This window comes from Acinonyx jubatus, chromosome B2 (genome assembly GCF_027475565.1).
Source record: "Acinonyx jubatus isolate Ajub_Pintada_27869175 chromosome B2, VMU_Ajub_asm_v1.0, whole genome shotgun sequence".
Classification (NCBI taxonomy): domain Eukaryota; kingdom Metazoa; phylum Chordata; class Mammalia; order Carnivora; family Felidae; genus Acinonyx; species Acinonyx jubatus.
In genome coordinates, this window is record NC_069385.1 from 566,289 (window position 1) to 581,494 (window position 15,206).

Genomic DNA, 15,206 nt, shown 5'->3' on the forward strand with positions numbered 1-15,206 from the left:
AATGTAGCATCTGGAGAAATGTACTCAGTCAACTGCGATAGAACACTTATTTGAACTTTATCTTCAAAATGTAGAGCTAAGTATTAACCAGAGAAAAAGAGCACTTTTAATCCTAATGTGAAATTACTATATTTATAAATAAAATGTGTAAGTCACACTTACAAGTTTAAGAAAATTGTTTTAAAAGTCACACTCTTGGGGCGCCTGACCAGCTCAGTGAGGACAGCGCGGGACTCTTGATCTCAGGGTTGCGAGTTCAAGACCCATGTTGGGCCTGGAGATTACTTCAATAAATAAAACCTTAAAAAAAATGGACACAAAAATGAATTAATTAAAAAATAGAAGTCACACCTTTGATGAGTTAAGTGTCTGCTAAATAAACAAGATGCCCTGTGAGAGAACCAAGGAGGTGGCTTCAGGTCACCAAAGCCCTCGCAGAGCCTGTGACAGCTATCACCACTGAGCATACAGCAGGTGACCGATGGAGGTCACCCCTTGACTCTCAGTCCCTGTAGGGTGCCTGAGGGGGCAGCAGCCCCTACAGGGGCTGGGACAGTGACAGGCCCAGAGGCGCCAGGAAGATATCCTGGGACCACCCACCCCACTGAAGATGGGGACTCCAGCCTAGACGTGGCTTCAACCCCAAACCAGGTGTCACTGTCCTGATTTCAGGGTTAAGGGCAGTAAGGCCACTGACCTCATCTAAAGTCACCCAGCCAGTGGGAAGCAGCCAGCTCACAGAAGCATCTGGCATCATTCCTGAATTCCTTCCTGGTACCAGGCTATGTAGGGTGGGGAATCAAAGGTCATCCGCTCTGGCTCTCTTGGACACAATCTCCTTGAATGTGACAGTCCCCTGTGACACCTGTAATGTCCTTCCTGCTAAGATATTCTCTTCTCTGTTGATTTTAACCACAGCAGCCGAAAGGGGAGGTCCAGATGGCCAAGCGCTGAAGGCAGCCTGTGGCCGACAACCGCAAGAGCGTGAGGCCCTTGTCTGCTATCTCTCAAGCATCTGAATCCTGCCAAGAGCCCGAGGAGCTGCCAGAGGAGAGCTCAGCCCTCGACGGCAGCCCCGCACATGGCCCAGCTGAGCCGGGACCAGATTCCTGACCCACAGACCCTGTAAGACAATGACGCGACTTTTCCAGCCTACGTTTGTGACTTCGTGAGGCAACCATCGAGAGCTAGCCCAGCACGTATAGCAATCACGCCCTTCCTGAATTCCAAAAGCGTTTTGTCCATCACTGGGCCAAACAACTGACACTTCACTAAGACAGTATTTTGAAAGATACTAATGGGAACATCTAACTTTATAAATGTTTAATACAATCTCAGGACTTCAGCCATTTTGGCTAAACAATGACTTCCTAAGCACCTGTGATATGCCTGGCATTGAGTCTACCACTGGGGGATATGGCTAAGACGCACCGCTTTCCCTCTAGGGGTGTGTGCTCTAGAGAAGTGTGCGTATGTGTGTGCATGTATGTGCATGGGCATCTGTATATTTGTGTGCATGAGCGTACGTGGTGAGTGGGTATGATACGATTGCGTGTGTGTGAATGAGTGCCATTGTGTGGACATGTGAGTGGCTGTGTGCAAGAGGTGATACATGCACATGAAAGTACGTGGGCGTGTGGGGGAGGAGGAAGCCAGGACAGGGCGGGATTGGCTCTGAGGGGTGTGTGTTAAGTGGCTCGCTGTCGCCAGGTCAGGCATGGTTCTGTCAGGCTGCAGGGAGAGTTTTGTGGAGACCACGGGCAGGCAATGGGAGAGGCAATTAGTGGGAAATAGTGTGTGTCTGGAGGGCAGTGACAGCAAAGCTCTGAGTGACCTGTTGTCTCCTTGCCAAATGGCAGAAAGCAGCAGCTATAAGGATCAGGGAACGGGGTGTCAGTTCCCAGATAAGGATCCCAAAATCCGGGCTGGACTCAAACTTCACTTCAAATCTCAGATTCTTGCTTGGACAAATAGGACCCAAAGGGTCCTCCTGCTGACTGAGACAATATGGCGGATATAAGAAATGCCCAATTCAGACGTCAGAGGGCAACATGAGGTTTACCCCAGACACCTCACTGGGAAATTAACAGCAAGATGCAGTCCTGCTTCCCCCCTTCCATGAGGATGCTTCCAAACAGGAGGCCTGGCCTCTAGAGGACCCAGTGGTGGTACTTACCAGCGGGTTAAAAATGCAGGACCGGAAGCTAAGAGCACAGGCGTTGAAATCAGAGACATCTGGGTTTGCATCCCAGCCCTGCTATAGGATGGCTTTTCTTTCACTTTCTCATATATAAAATTAAAAATCTACCTCAAAGGAATGGATGGTTTGGTGAGACATATGCATAACTACCCTTATGCGGAGCCAGACTCACACTTAGCTCTGACGGCAGCTGTCACTAGCATGGTCCCTATAGCCCCTTCCCAGAGCCCTGGTACCACCCCAGGCATCTCCACATCAGGCCGGTCCAGGCTTTGTTCCTCTTTGGGCTGGTGTGAGCCAGAGAGGAGTAGAGCTCATGAGAGCTCTAAGAGGCAAGACGAGTGCTTCAGGGAGTTCATGAGAGCTGCATGAGACAGGAGGTCAGGGAGAAAGACTGTGGGTGCTGTGGTCAGACCAAGCTGCCCTTCATCCCAGCTGCATCACCTCACAGCTGTGCAACCAGCCAGCAAGGTGCCTAACTTACCTGGGACTCAGTCCTCAAACGGTGAGATTGTGACAATAGCACTTTGAGAAAGACAGTATCACATAGGACATCGTGGCATCAATCCCACTCCCCACCTACTACTGATACACTCGTGGGTAAGTCACGTGGCCTATCTGAACTCAAGTGCCAGCGTCTAAAATGGAAACAACATACAAAATCTTTGTGTGGGAGGATTGGATGACATTGTGCATGTGATGTTCTTAACACAGAACCTGACCTATAAAGTAGTTTTTTTAAGTTTATTTATTTATCTTGAGAGAGAGAGAGAGAGAGAGAGAGCGCACACAAGTCGGGGAGGGGCAGAGACAGAAAGGAAGAGACAGAATCCAAAGAAGGCTATGCACTGTCAGTGCAGAGCCCAACGTGGGGCTTGAACTCATGAACTGTGAAATCATGACCTGAGTTGAAATCAAGAGTCAGACGCTCAACTGACTGAGACACCCAGGCGCTCCCCAAAAAACTTAATTTACATGCTCAAAACTCTTAGCCTTTATGATGATAATGTGATGATGGTGGTGGTGATGGTGATGATGGTGATGATGATGGTAGTGATGATGAAGATGATGATGACAGTGATTCATGGTCATGGTCATGGTCATGGTCATGGTGATGATGGGGGTGATGGTGATGATGGTGATGATGGTGGTGATGATGATGGTGATGATGATGGTGATGGTGATGATGGTGTTGATGGTGATGGTGGTGATGATGGTGGTGTTGATGGTGATGATGGTGAGAATGGTGGCAATGATGATGGTGATGATGGTGGTGATGATGATGGTGGTGGTGGTGATGGTGATGGTGATGGTGATGATGGTGATGGTGATGGTGATGATGATGGTGATGGTGATGATGGGGGTGATGTTGATGATGGTGATGATGGTGGTGATGATGATGGTGTTGATGGTGATGATGATGGTGAGAATGGTGGCAATGATGATGGTGATGATGGTGGTGATGATGATGATGGTGGTGGTGATGGTGATGGTGATGATGGTGATGGTGATGGTGATGATGATGGTGATGGTGATGATGGGGGTGATGGTGATGATGGTGATGATGGTGGTGATGATGATGTTGTTGATGGTGATGATGATGGTGAGAATGGTGGTGATGATGATGGTGATGATGGTGGTGATGATGATGATGATGGTGGTGGTGATGATGGTGATGGTGATGATGATGATGATGATGATGATGATGGTGATGATGACACCTAAACCCTTCTTTTTTGTTGTTATTTTTTCAACTTAAACTCTTTTCGTTGGTCTCCCTTGCCAACTCCTTTCTTAAATCCTTCCTCTGTTATGCCCAGTACCAAGAGCTGGTGATACTCTGGAACCCTCACATCTTATGGGCAATCCTCTAGTGCCCCTGTGTGCCTGCCCCCCAAGTAAAGTCATGTGTGTTTGTTTGTCCCAAACCACTCTATGCCTGTTGTAACTATGTAAGTTTCTTATTATGTGTGACGCACAGGAAGTACTAAATATTTTTTAATTAGCAATTTTCACAAAACATTGCTATATGACCATAAAAAGAAAAAAGGAATGTTCCTATGAGAGCTAATATGGATGCATTTAGAATACCTTTTAAAAGTGTGTAGGGGCAGGGTGCCTGGGTGGCTCAGTCAGCTGAGCCTCCAACTTCGGCTCAGGTCATGATTTCACAGTCTGTAAGTTCGAACCCCACATCGGGCTCTGTGCTGACAGCTGCCTGGAGCCTGCTTCAGATTCTGTGTCTCCCTCTCTCTCTGACCCTCCCCCATTCATGCTCTGTCTCTCTCTGTCTCAAAAAACATTAAAAAAAATTTTTTTTAAAAAGTGTGTAGGGGCACCTGGGTGGCTTAGTCAGTTGAGCGTCCAACTTCAGCTCAGGTCACGATTTCACGGCTCTTGGGTTTGAGCCCCGCATCGGATTCTGTGCTGACAGCTCAGAGCCTGGAGCCTGCTTCAGATTCTGTGTCTCCCTCTCTCTCTGCCCCTCTCCCACTCATACTCTGTCTCTCTCTCTCTCTCAAAAATAAATAAACATTTAAAAAATTTTTAATTTTTTAATAAAAGCAAGTGTGTAAAAAACTGTCAGATCAGGTGTAGAGGGGCATCCATAAGCAGTGGGATTCTGGGCCCAGGCTGTTCCACAAGCATCCTGTGTCCTCAGTCCACTTTAATAACACAGAAGCTGGAGCCCTAGCCGAGGCGTTGCTGAAGTGGTCTGTGCGTGGAAAACCATGTGAGGTTCCAATAACAACAGAAAAAGTACTGACCCTGTCTTAAAGTTTTGCAAATAAGCTTTTATGTTTTCAGAGAAACGGCTAGACGATGTGTGTGGAGTTTCCTTAAAACTTAAACTGACCCGTTAAGCCAAAGACCACCTGGAGACCCCCTCATCGTGTTGGAGAAGCGGCTTTCCCCTCCTTCCCTCCTCACACCCCCGCCCCTTCAGAGAAGCGGCTCCCCACCCTCCCCGTGTTGACTGATCAGAATGGAATCCCAGCCACTGCGGGTGACCGGGCCTCACTAGAGGCCACCCCAGGGTCTCTCTGGGGCTTCAGCCAGTGATGCGGACCCAAGGGCAAGAGCAATCTCCTGACCCCAACACCTTGCTGGGTGAACGCCCGCGTCCTGGGAGTGCTCTTAGGCCGTGTGTCCAGGGCACTTCCTCTTTGCTGAGTCTCTGGAAAGTGCTCTCTTCCTCCTTCCCAGGCAGCCTTTGCTGGGAACGGGCACTGCAGGAGAGGGGCGGCTGCCTGACCGATGACCCTTGGTAACAGATTAAACAACTGTGTAAAAACTAGCCGTAAAACAAACTTCCTGGGCTCGGGCTGAACCTCCCCTCCTTCACCTCTCCCTCCCTCCCCCCCGCCACCATGGCTGCCCACGATGGGCCCACTCAGCCGGCCCGGCCACGGCTTCCCTGCCACGGCCACTGGGCCGAGAGCACTTTCCGGCAGCAGTGTGTGGCGGCCCGTGGGGGCCCTGGGGTTCCATCACCTCCCCAGACCCGTGTGTCTGACCTCACGGGCCGGACCCTCGCCCCTCCCTTGCAGGGCTCGTCTGAGAGATGCTGGGGCGTGTCCCAGCAGTGCTGGCATGCGACTGCGGGGCCGGGTGCCAGCTGTCACTGCCAGCCACCGTGCAGGGTTGTGCTTCAGGGTCCCTTTCGGCAGCTCCCACGGAGGCTTTTGGGTGCCCAGCTGGGAAGCCCATGGTGCTGCTTCCTGCCCCTGTGCTCAAGGGCCGCCAGAGACCCTGCTAAGTACTTCACGCGGATTCCCCAGCTGGACTCCCAATCTGGGCCTCACAGGGAAACATGTGCCTTGTTTTACCGTGGCCTGAGCGAGGCCAGGAAATGTAAACGTGGGATCTGCCCAGCTTCAGTCACATCTGTCACCATGAAACAGGGATTTACAAAAGTCCCGTCTTTTGGATTTATTTGTGCTTTTATTGGCTCATTTTCATTTGAGGTATAACTGACATATAACAGGTTAATTTCAGGGGTACAGTGTATGAGTCAACACTAGTACCTACTGAGAAACGGCCACCGCACCCAGTCTAGTTGGCATGAACGCCCACCTTTAAGCCGTGATGAATTCCCCTCTGGTCTTAGCTGCCCAGACTCACACGCCCGGGTCTGCAGACTTGCAGTCCGACGGCACATCGGCATCCGTCAGCAACGAGTGGGCCTCCCAGCCTTCCAGGTGTTCCCCCTTCCCTTTGGTTTCGAGGGAGCATTCCCAGGAGAGGGAGTCTTTCACGGTTTCGTACATTCGACCCTGCAGGAGGAAGTCCTGGCTGGAGGACCCAGGATCCAGGAAATCAGATGCTCTCCTCCGAGAGCTCTGCCCCGACCTTGCGGTGGGAGCCTCTTCTCGGGGTCTGGAGGAAGTGCAGGCCGTTGGGGCCAACTTGTGCCTTCAGTTTCCCACCTGACAGTTCCCCTACTTGAAACTCGCACGACAACGGAGATCACGCCCCACGTCGTGTTCTGTCTGTAGAGCACGTGTGCAAGTGCAGGCCGAGAGTGCCTTTCTTTGCACACTCATGCCCTGAACGCACGTTCACTAAATGCCCAAATGCATGTGACACACGGTGCTCCCATGATGAGAGCAGGTCCGCCCACACCAGGAGCCCCTGTGTTAATGAGTACACCTCCCGCGTGTGAGGCACGGAACTGGGCCTTTGGGGATGAGGAAGAGAAGGTCCTGCCCGGCACCTGCTTGGGACACAAAGACCACGTAACCTGCAACCAGCCAGCCGCCACTTACCACAAGTCTGGTTCACAACGTTCACTGCTGGACACACCTGAGCACAGGTGCACACTCCCAAACACCACACGGAGGCCGGCTGGCTCAAAGTCACGAGTACGTGGCGGCAAACCCTCGCACGTGGCATTCACCATCAGGGGTCATGAGGAACGCTCAGGTGATTGGTGGAGGTCTTCTGTGTCTGTCCGCACAGGTGGCCTCCCGTGGGCCAGAACGAGGGTTTTTGATGAAAGTTCTGGTAACAAAAGCTGGAAACAGAGTAACTGATAGGAAACGAGTAAAGAAGTTTCCTTCAATCCATGCTGGGCTAAGTTCTTACCGGAAGGATCCACTTCCAGGTCTGCCCACATGTTGTGACATTCATCTTTGACCTTATGTCAAAAAGGTTCCTTTTCTGCATCTTATGCACCAAGAAAGATACAAATGATGTTTCGAAGTATTTTGCTGGCACTTAATCTCATCTTCGTAACTGGGGAATTCCAACGGCAAGAACAAGAATGTTGGCCTTGTATTCAGTGTTTAATTCCCAAAGCCAAACTTACAATGAAAAAATCCCAAGGTCATTCTCCTCCTAACCCTGAAATGATGCAATTCAGTTCAAAACAGCCAACACTGGGCTTGCCTGCCTTCCAAAAGCCGTTGCTACAGGAGGAAGAGGGTGAGAACGGAGGTCTCGAGACGACAAGCCTAGAGTTTAGCAGGAGGAGAGAAAGGGGGTGCACGCCCACAGACACACCCCCACACTGGCAGGCTGTGACGGCTGAGGAAGCAGCCACGTGGGGTCGTGTGGAGAAACTGCAGCCACGGTTCTGTGTCCACGGACCTTTGTGCCCTTCCAAAGGCAGAGCCAGTTGGCCAACAGGTGTTGAGGAAAACATCTAGTGCTTTTAGCAACATACCACTTGGGACTCCAGATTACACCTAGGTACACAATCCCTGAACACATCCGTACATCGTACACCGGAAATACGTATTCTACACCTGTGATGTGCCAAGCGTTACACAGAAGAAACGAAAATAGCCTGTGTCCCTTGGAGGTTTTTTCCCAAGGTGGAGGGGTGCTCCAGCCACGGAGGACACTACTTACAGATCACAGCACCCCACACGCACGCGTGCACATGTGCACATACATGCACACACGTGCACTTGACTGTGCAGGCACACACACGCACACACACCTTCACATGCACATACGCCTGCACACACGTGCACCTGCACACACACGCGCAGACAACATACACTTGCACATGCACACATGCCTACACTCACGCACACACACCTGCACACACTTGCACCTGCGTATCCACCTACACGTGCACACATGCCTACGTGTGCACACATGTCTGCACACACGCACATACACCTGCACGTGCACACACATGCCTGCACACCCACACACACCTGCACTGACCTCTCGCTCTCCAGGCCTCACCCACACACCCGCTGGCATCCAGAACCTTCTCCAGCCCTCGACGTTTCTCCAGCTGTCGAGGCCACTTTCTCTCCAGGTCTCAGAGTGAGCGTAATCTCTGAGACGCCGACGTGGTGCTAGACCCCCTTCTGCCTCCGACGGCTCCTGGTACAGTGCGTCATCACCATGACTCACAGCTGTAACTGCGTCTGCCTCCCTGTCCCTCCCTCTGGGCCACCTGTAAAGGACATGTCTGCGTCCACGGAGCCCACGGCTCCTTTCTCAGCGCTTGTTCCGGTGGAATGTCCAGGAAACACGGGCATGAGTGTCTGGGCCATCACTCTGACACCTGCTGGCGGGGTGACAGGAGCTAGCGATCATCAAGGGTCAGACTCTGACCACAGAATCTTCCAGAACCCTCCCAACAGCCTGGTCAAGTAGACGCCGCCCCATGGGACCAGCGGGTTTAGTCACACAGAGGGCACACCGCAGTGGGTTTCCCGCAGAAGCCCACGGCATTTGCACCGTGACAGTCCTGCCCTCCTGCCAAACAGCCGGGCCTCCTGCCCTCCTGCCTCGCATGCTGGAGGGGATGCAGGAGACACGTGCAGAACCACCTCACACACGGCAGATTGCGAGCAGTTATCACCAGGCACCGGACGTCTATTCTGCAAAAATGTGTTCAGGCTCGCAGCTCCACACTGCCTCGTATCAACCTGAGTCTGAGCCCCACATGGCAATGTGACCTCAGGATTTTATCTGTGGGAGCGCGTGGCAGGGTGCGCTCAGGCCTGCCAGCCACTGACACCTGTCTCTCCTGCCCTGACCCACAAGCCAGGACCACCTGCTGGCTCAGGAAGGAGAGTTTTGCATGTCATCCACATCTCAGGAGTGCACACACACATACGCATGCACACATGTGCACTCACGCATGCGCACACATGCACAAGTACACACACGTGTACATGCGCATACGCGTGCATACATACACATTGCACACACGAGCGCACATGTGCACATGCACACACGTGCATGCACATGCACACTGAACACACGTGTGCACATACACGCGTGCACATGCATGAACACGTGTGTGTATGAACACGCACATGTACGCAGTGTGTGCACATGCATGCACACGTGCGTACATGTCACGTGTGTACACATACGTGCGTGTGCGCGCACACATATATGCACACACGTGTTCACACGTTCACATGCGCTCACGTGCACACACATACATATGCACACGCGCGCACACATGCACACGTGCACACACGCACACATGCATGCGCACATACGCACGTGCACACCTGCAACATATGCACACGTTTACACACATGCACACGCATGTGCACGTGCACACTCACACACGGGCATGTATGCACACATGCACACACATACTGTGCATGCGCACACACGCAGACACATGTGTACACGTGTGTGCACACACGCACATGTGCGCACATGCACATGTGTGCACACACATGTGCACACACGCTCACTCACACAGATGCGCACACCTACCGCCCCCCTCCATCCCCTCTTGCTCGGTATCGGCTGTTGATCTTTCCCTTTTTATCTTGTTTCAAAGACTGATCTTGACCACAGCTTTCTAGATCTGGAGCCTCAAGGACACGACCCGGCTTGGAGACAAGTAGCGTGTGTTACGTGGGGCAGGGTGGCGATGACCCCATGTGACCAGCCCGCGAAGCGCAAGCCATCTCAGGGGGAGCGGACATCATTCATGTCATTCACCGCCATCTGTCGAGGGAGATGGGCTTTAACTCCAAGGTTTTATGCCTTTTTGTTTCATGTTTTTTGAAAATTTTTCTTTCCTGTTCATTCTGAAAAGTAGTTGAGAGGAGGTGGCTGTCATGAGTTAAGCACTGGTCCCTATTATAATTTCAAGAAGGCTACACCCTGAGCTTCTAAAAGGGATAATGGACAAGGGGGAAGTTGCCAATTCCTGGACTTCCTGCATCTTGTAAAGTCTTGTTATGACTCACAGGCCCAACAATGTCAGGCAAACCCATTATCTTTCAGCTTTTGCTTTTTATCTGCGGTCCCCGCTTTGTAGGGGGCACGCGGCTTTATCTTCACTTCACAGGGGCTGACCTTGCTGACTCCTGGGGAACAGACCGTGGCCGCGCTCCAAACTCGGCGTAAATGCTCACATGCGCGGCGGGAGGAGAAGGCGGCAGTGCGGGGATTTCAGGACGGGCGCAACTTTGTCGGCCTACGCGCCCAGCGCCACGCTGCGGAAAGCTCATGACCACGTCTCACAGCGCTGCCACGTGGCTGGAGCCGTGGCTGCCAGGCTGTGTTCACGAGACCAGGCTGTCTGCAGCGGGCAGCGGGGAAACAAGAGTTAGCTGGAGTTAACATCTGACCACAGAAGGAAAGGATGGAGGGGCCAGGAAGGAAGGGAGAGCTCTGGGTCCAAAATACACATTGTCTATACCATCCGCAGCCACAGGTGCGGCCACAGGTGGACATGAGCTCAGACCAAAGCTTTTTGGTTAATTTCACCGAAAGGCAGTCTATTCCTGCTTAGATATTTGCTCAGAAGAGTTGCAGCCTGGTCCCTGCTCCTACCTGCCTGAGCTGTGCATCTTTAGATGTGCCCTCTGGCCTCTCTGAGCCAGTTCACTCACGCACAAGCAGACACACACCACCCGCTTGCCAGCAAGGCAGAAGCCGCTGCTCAGCCAGGAGACCCTTTGCCACGTGTGCCTGGAACATCGATCAGGACCAGACGCTGCGTGCCCTTGATGGTGGCAGCAATGTGCCTCAGGCCTACAAAGGAGTATCCCGCAGTGTTGCCTCCAGAACATGGATGCATTTCCTTGTTCCGCTGAGCCCACTGGTAATTAATAAGTTAATAATATATAGAAAACGGGATTTTGAAAATTGACAGCACCCAGAAAGTCCCAATAAAATGTAGCAGCCTCTCCCCTGTTTTGTGATGTAAGAGTTCCTGGTAAAGTGCAGCAGTCATCTGAAAGTCTGCCGGCCCACGGTCACACCAAGGGAAACACTCTCCCATTAAGAGCAGGTTTTCTCAAGGCCCAGGAGGGCGGGAAAGCCTCAGGGTCCCCTGCCTGTCCTAAACCAGGAGGGTAACATGCCACCGGATCAGAGGCGTCCCACGTAGGAACAAGGTCCTGGGCTTGTCACATGTTGTTCTGGAGTGACTCAGGATAAGCCTCCTGAGACATGGTCTCGCCCCTACTGACGGTGAGCCCCGCCGCAGACAGCACCTTCCGTGACTGTCCACCCGGCTGAGCCCATGGTCACACACAGGTCACTGCCTTCCCACTGCGGGCACGAGCCAGCACCTTACAAACATCACCTGTGTGTGTCTGTTTTTCTTGACAGTAAAATGGCCATATTGCACTTTTCCTGGGTAAATAATCTCAAACAATTTTTTATGTAAAAATTCTAACGGAGTTTTAAGACACAAAAAAGAAGGAAAATCACCAGAAGCCCATAATCCTATGGCAAGTACAATTACTACACTGACGACCATCACTTATACATCTGTACACACACACACACACACACACACACACACACACGTTTACGGAAACGGGAGAGTATCACATGTGGAGGCTTTATCATGGCCACAGTCCTTTCTCAGAAAGCCTGTGTTTGACTTCTGGTGGCTCTCCCCGAGCCTCACCTGCACCCCAGATCATCAGCACAGGCTTTTGCTTGTTCCCGTGAGTCACAAACAATTCCATGCATACGTGCACATGCACACGTGTGTGTAGGCAATGGCACGTACAGGGTGCATCATTGTCTAGAAAAGAGAACCACAGTGTGGAATCCTGCTGTGTCTTCGTGTTCCCAAGTCAACGGGCATTTCTGCAGTGGGCACACAGCCCCAGAAACCACACCCTTCAACCGGCAAGCCTGCCTTCCGCGTCATCGAGGCAGACGCACCCCGAAGAAAGACGTGTTCTCCGCTCGTCGCTCTGCCTGCACCCTTTCGTACTCGCCACTGAGACCCTCTGGGGTCTGTGTGGGCCCCTGGCAGTGGTTCCAACTGATATATGTGGGCTGACGTCTCACGTTGCTTTAATTAGTGCGTTCTGAGTCTTAGCGGTATCATCTGGATCCGCCTTTGCCATCGATCGTGGTTCCGTCCTGCATCCTTTGCTTCTGTTGGGTGGTTTGTCTTTAGCTAGCCAGTTTGTTAAATCTCTTCATACATTATGGATATCTACCTTTCTCTCACAACTTCAAATATATTTATCAGCTGACTTCAGTTATGGCTCCTTTTTACTGGGAGATATTTTGTCACCTAACAACTCTGTTTTCCAGCCCCTGGCTTGCTGTCTGCACCAAAACCCCCCCCATCCCTGGGTGTGCAGACCCCCTCGTGTGCTCTCCTAGGACGTTGGCCGTGTGCCCACGCTCACCACCACCGCAGGGCGTCTATTAGGCGAACCATTCTCTTGCTGCCGCGTTGAAGTTTGTCATGGGCGAAATTTCCACCCATCTGGGCTCTTTCCGCGACCTTCGCTTTGTCTCACTGATCGCCGGATGGGACCATGCATGCATGCTTTCAGCGGCTGCACGATGTTCAGACGTCCACGCGCAGGAGACGAGACATCTTAAAACGATGAGAGCACGGCACCAGGCTCAGGGAGGGGTCCCTGGTAAGAGGGACGAGGCAGAGATCGCACAAGGCAGACCCGGGGGTGGTTACGTTCTGGCTCAGGGCAGCAAGGCCATCAGGTTCACTGTTGTCATCGCGATGGTCGACCGCAAGGTGCATTCCTTTGTGTCAAACATGTTATTTTTTAGTAATCAGAAAAAACAATGTTTGATAATGCACAAAATCCTAGAATCTTCCTTAAATTTAAACCAGGTAGAAATTCCTTAAAAACAGATCAATTATATTTGTGAATAAGTTCCAGAGATCTGTTGTCCAACAAAGTGCCTATGGTAACAACATGGTATTGTGCATGTCTTCACAGGGTGGATCTCACGTCAAGAGTTTTTACCACAGAAAAATAAATAACTAAAAATGAGCAACGGAAGTGACACAAAAGTCCCTGGGAGGTGTCAGGGACATTTGCTCCCCTGGCCGGGGGTGGTGTCACGGGAGCCATAATCCACTCATCATTCCGCAGAGAAATATATACAGCTCTTGGTAAAACATTCTACCTCAGGGCACCTGGGTGGTCAATCAGTTGAGTGTCTGACTCTGATTTCGGCTCAGGTCATGGTCAAAGGGTTGTGGGTTGGAGCCCCACATCAGACTCCAAGCTGGGTATGCAGCCTGCTGGGGATTTTCTCTGTCCCTCTCTCTCTCTCTGCCCCTTCCCTGCTCTTGTGCATGTGTTCTCTCTCTGTCTCTCTCTCGCTCTCTCTCAATAAATAAATAAAATAATCCAGTGAAGAAATGGGCAGAAGACATGAATAGACACTTCTCCAAAGAAGACATCCAGATGGCCAACTGACACACGAAAAAATGCTCAACATCACTCATCATCAGGGGAATGCAAATCAAAACCACCATGAGATACCACCTTACCCCTGTCAGAATGGCAAACATTAACAACTCAGGCACCAACAAATGTTGGCGAGGATGCAGAGAAAGAGGATCTCTTGCACTGCTGGTGGGAATGCAAGCTGGTGCAGCCATTCTGGAAAACAGTATGGAGGTGCCTCAAAAAACTAAAAATAGAACTACCCTATGACCCAGCAATGGCACTACTAGGCATTTATCCACGGGGTACAGGTGTGCTGTTTCGAAGGGACACATGCACCCCCATATTTATAGCAGCACTATCAACAACACCCAAAGTATGGAAAGAGCCTAAATGTCCATCGATGGATGAATGGATAAAGAAGATGTGGTCTATATATACAATTACTCGGCAATGAGAAAGAATGAAATCTTGCCATTTGCAACTATGTGGATGGAACTGGAGGGTATTATGCTAAGTGAAACTAGTCAGTCAGAAAAAGACAAAAATCATATGACTTCACTCATATGAGGACTTTCAGATATAAAACAGATGAACATAAGGGAAGGGAAAGAAAGATAAGATAAAAAGAGAGAAGGAGGCAAACCATAAGAGACTCTTAAATACAGAGAACATACTGAGGGCTGCTGGAGGGGAGGTGGGTGGGGGAGGGATTCGATGGGTGAGGGGCATTAAGGAGGGCACCTGTTGGGATGAACACTGAGTGCCGTATGTAAGTGACGAGTCACTTGGCTTTGCTCCTGAAGCCGATACCGCACTGTATGTCAACTAACTTGGATTTAAATTTAAAAAATAAAATAGGGGTGCCTGGGTGGCTCAGTCAGTTGGGCGTCCGACCTCAGCTCGGGTCACAATCTCGCGGTCCGTGAGTTCGAGCCCCGCGTCGGGCTCTGGGCTGATGGCTCAGAGCCTGGAGCCTGCTTCCGATTCTGTGTCTCCCTCTCTCTCTGCCCCTCCCCCATTCATGCTCTGTCTCTCTCTGTCTCAAAAATAAATAAACGTTAAAAAAAAATTTTAAAAATAAAATAAAATAAAAGGCAAAAAACAGAAGACATTCTAGTCCTCCTGTGGAAACGAAGGGAAAAGTGCAGCTGTCGTGGAAAGGTGTCCACGTCCCCGGGGTGAACCGTGTTCCGAGGAGTTCGAGTCAAGGTGTTTGGGAAATGTGGGAGCGGCCGAGGGCAGATGTGCTCCCACAAACTGGTGTGGCTGAAACGTGGTGCTGGGTGAGCGTGCTGAATGTCCTCCTTGTCGGTCAGCCACCCCAGAAGCCCGAGTGGCTCCGGGCACCCGCCGGGGACACAGAACCTTCTCTCAGGCAC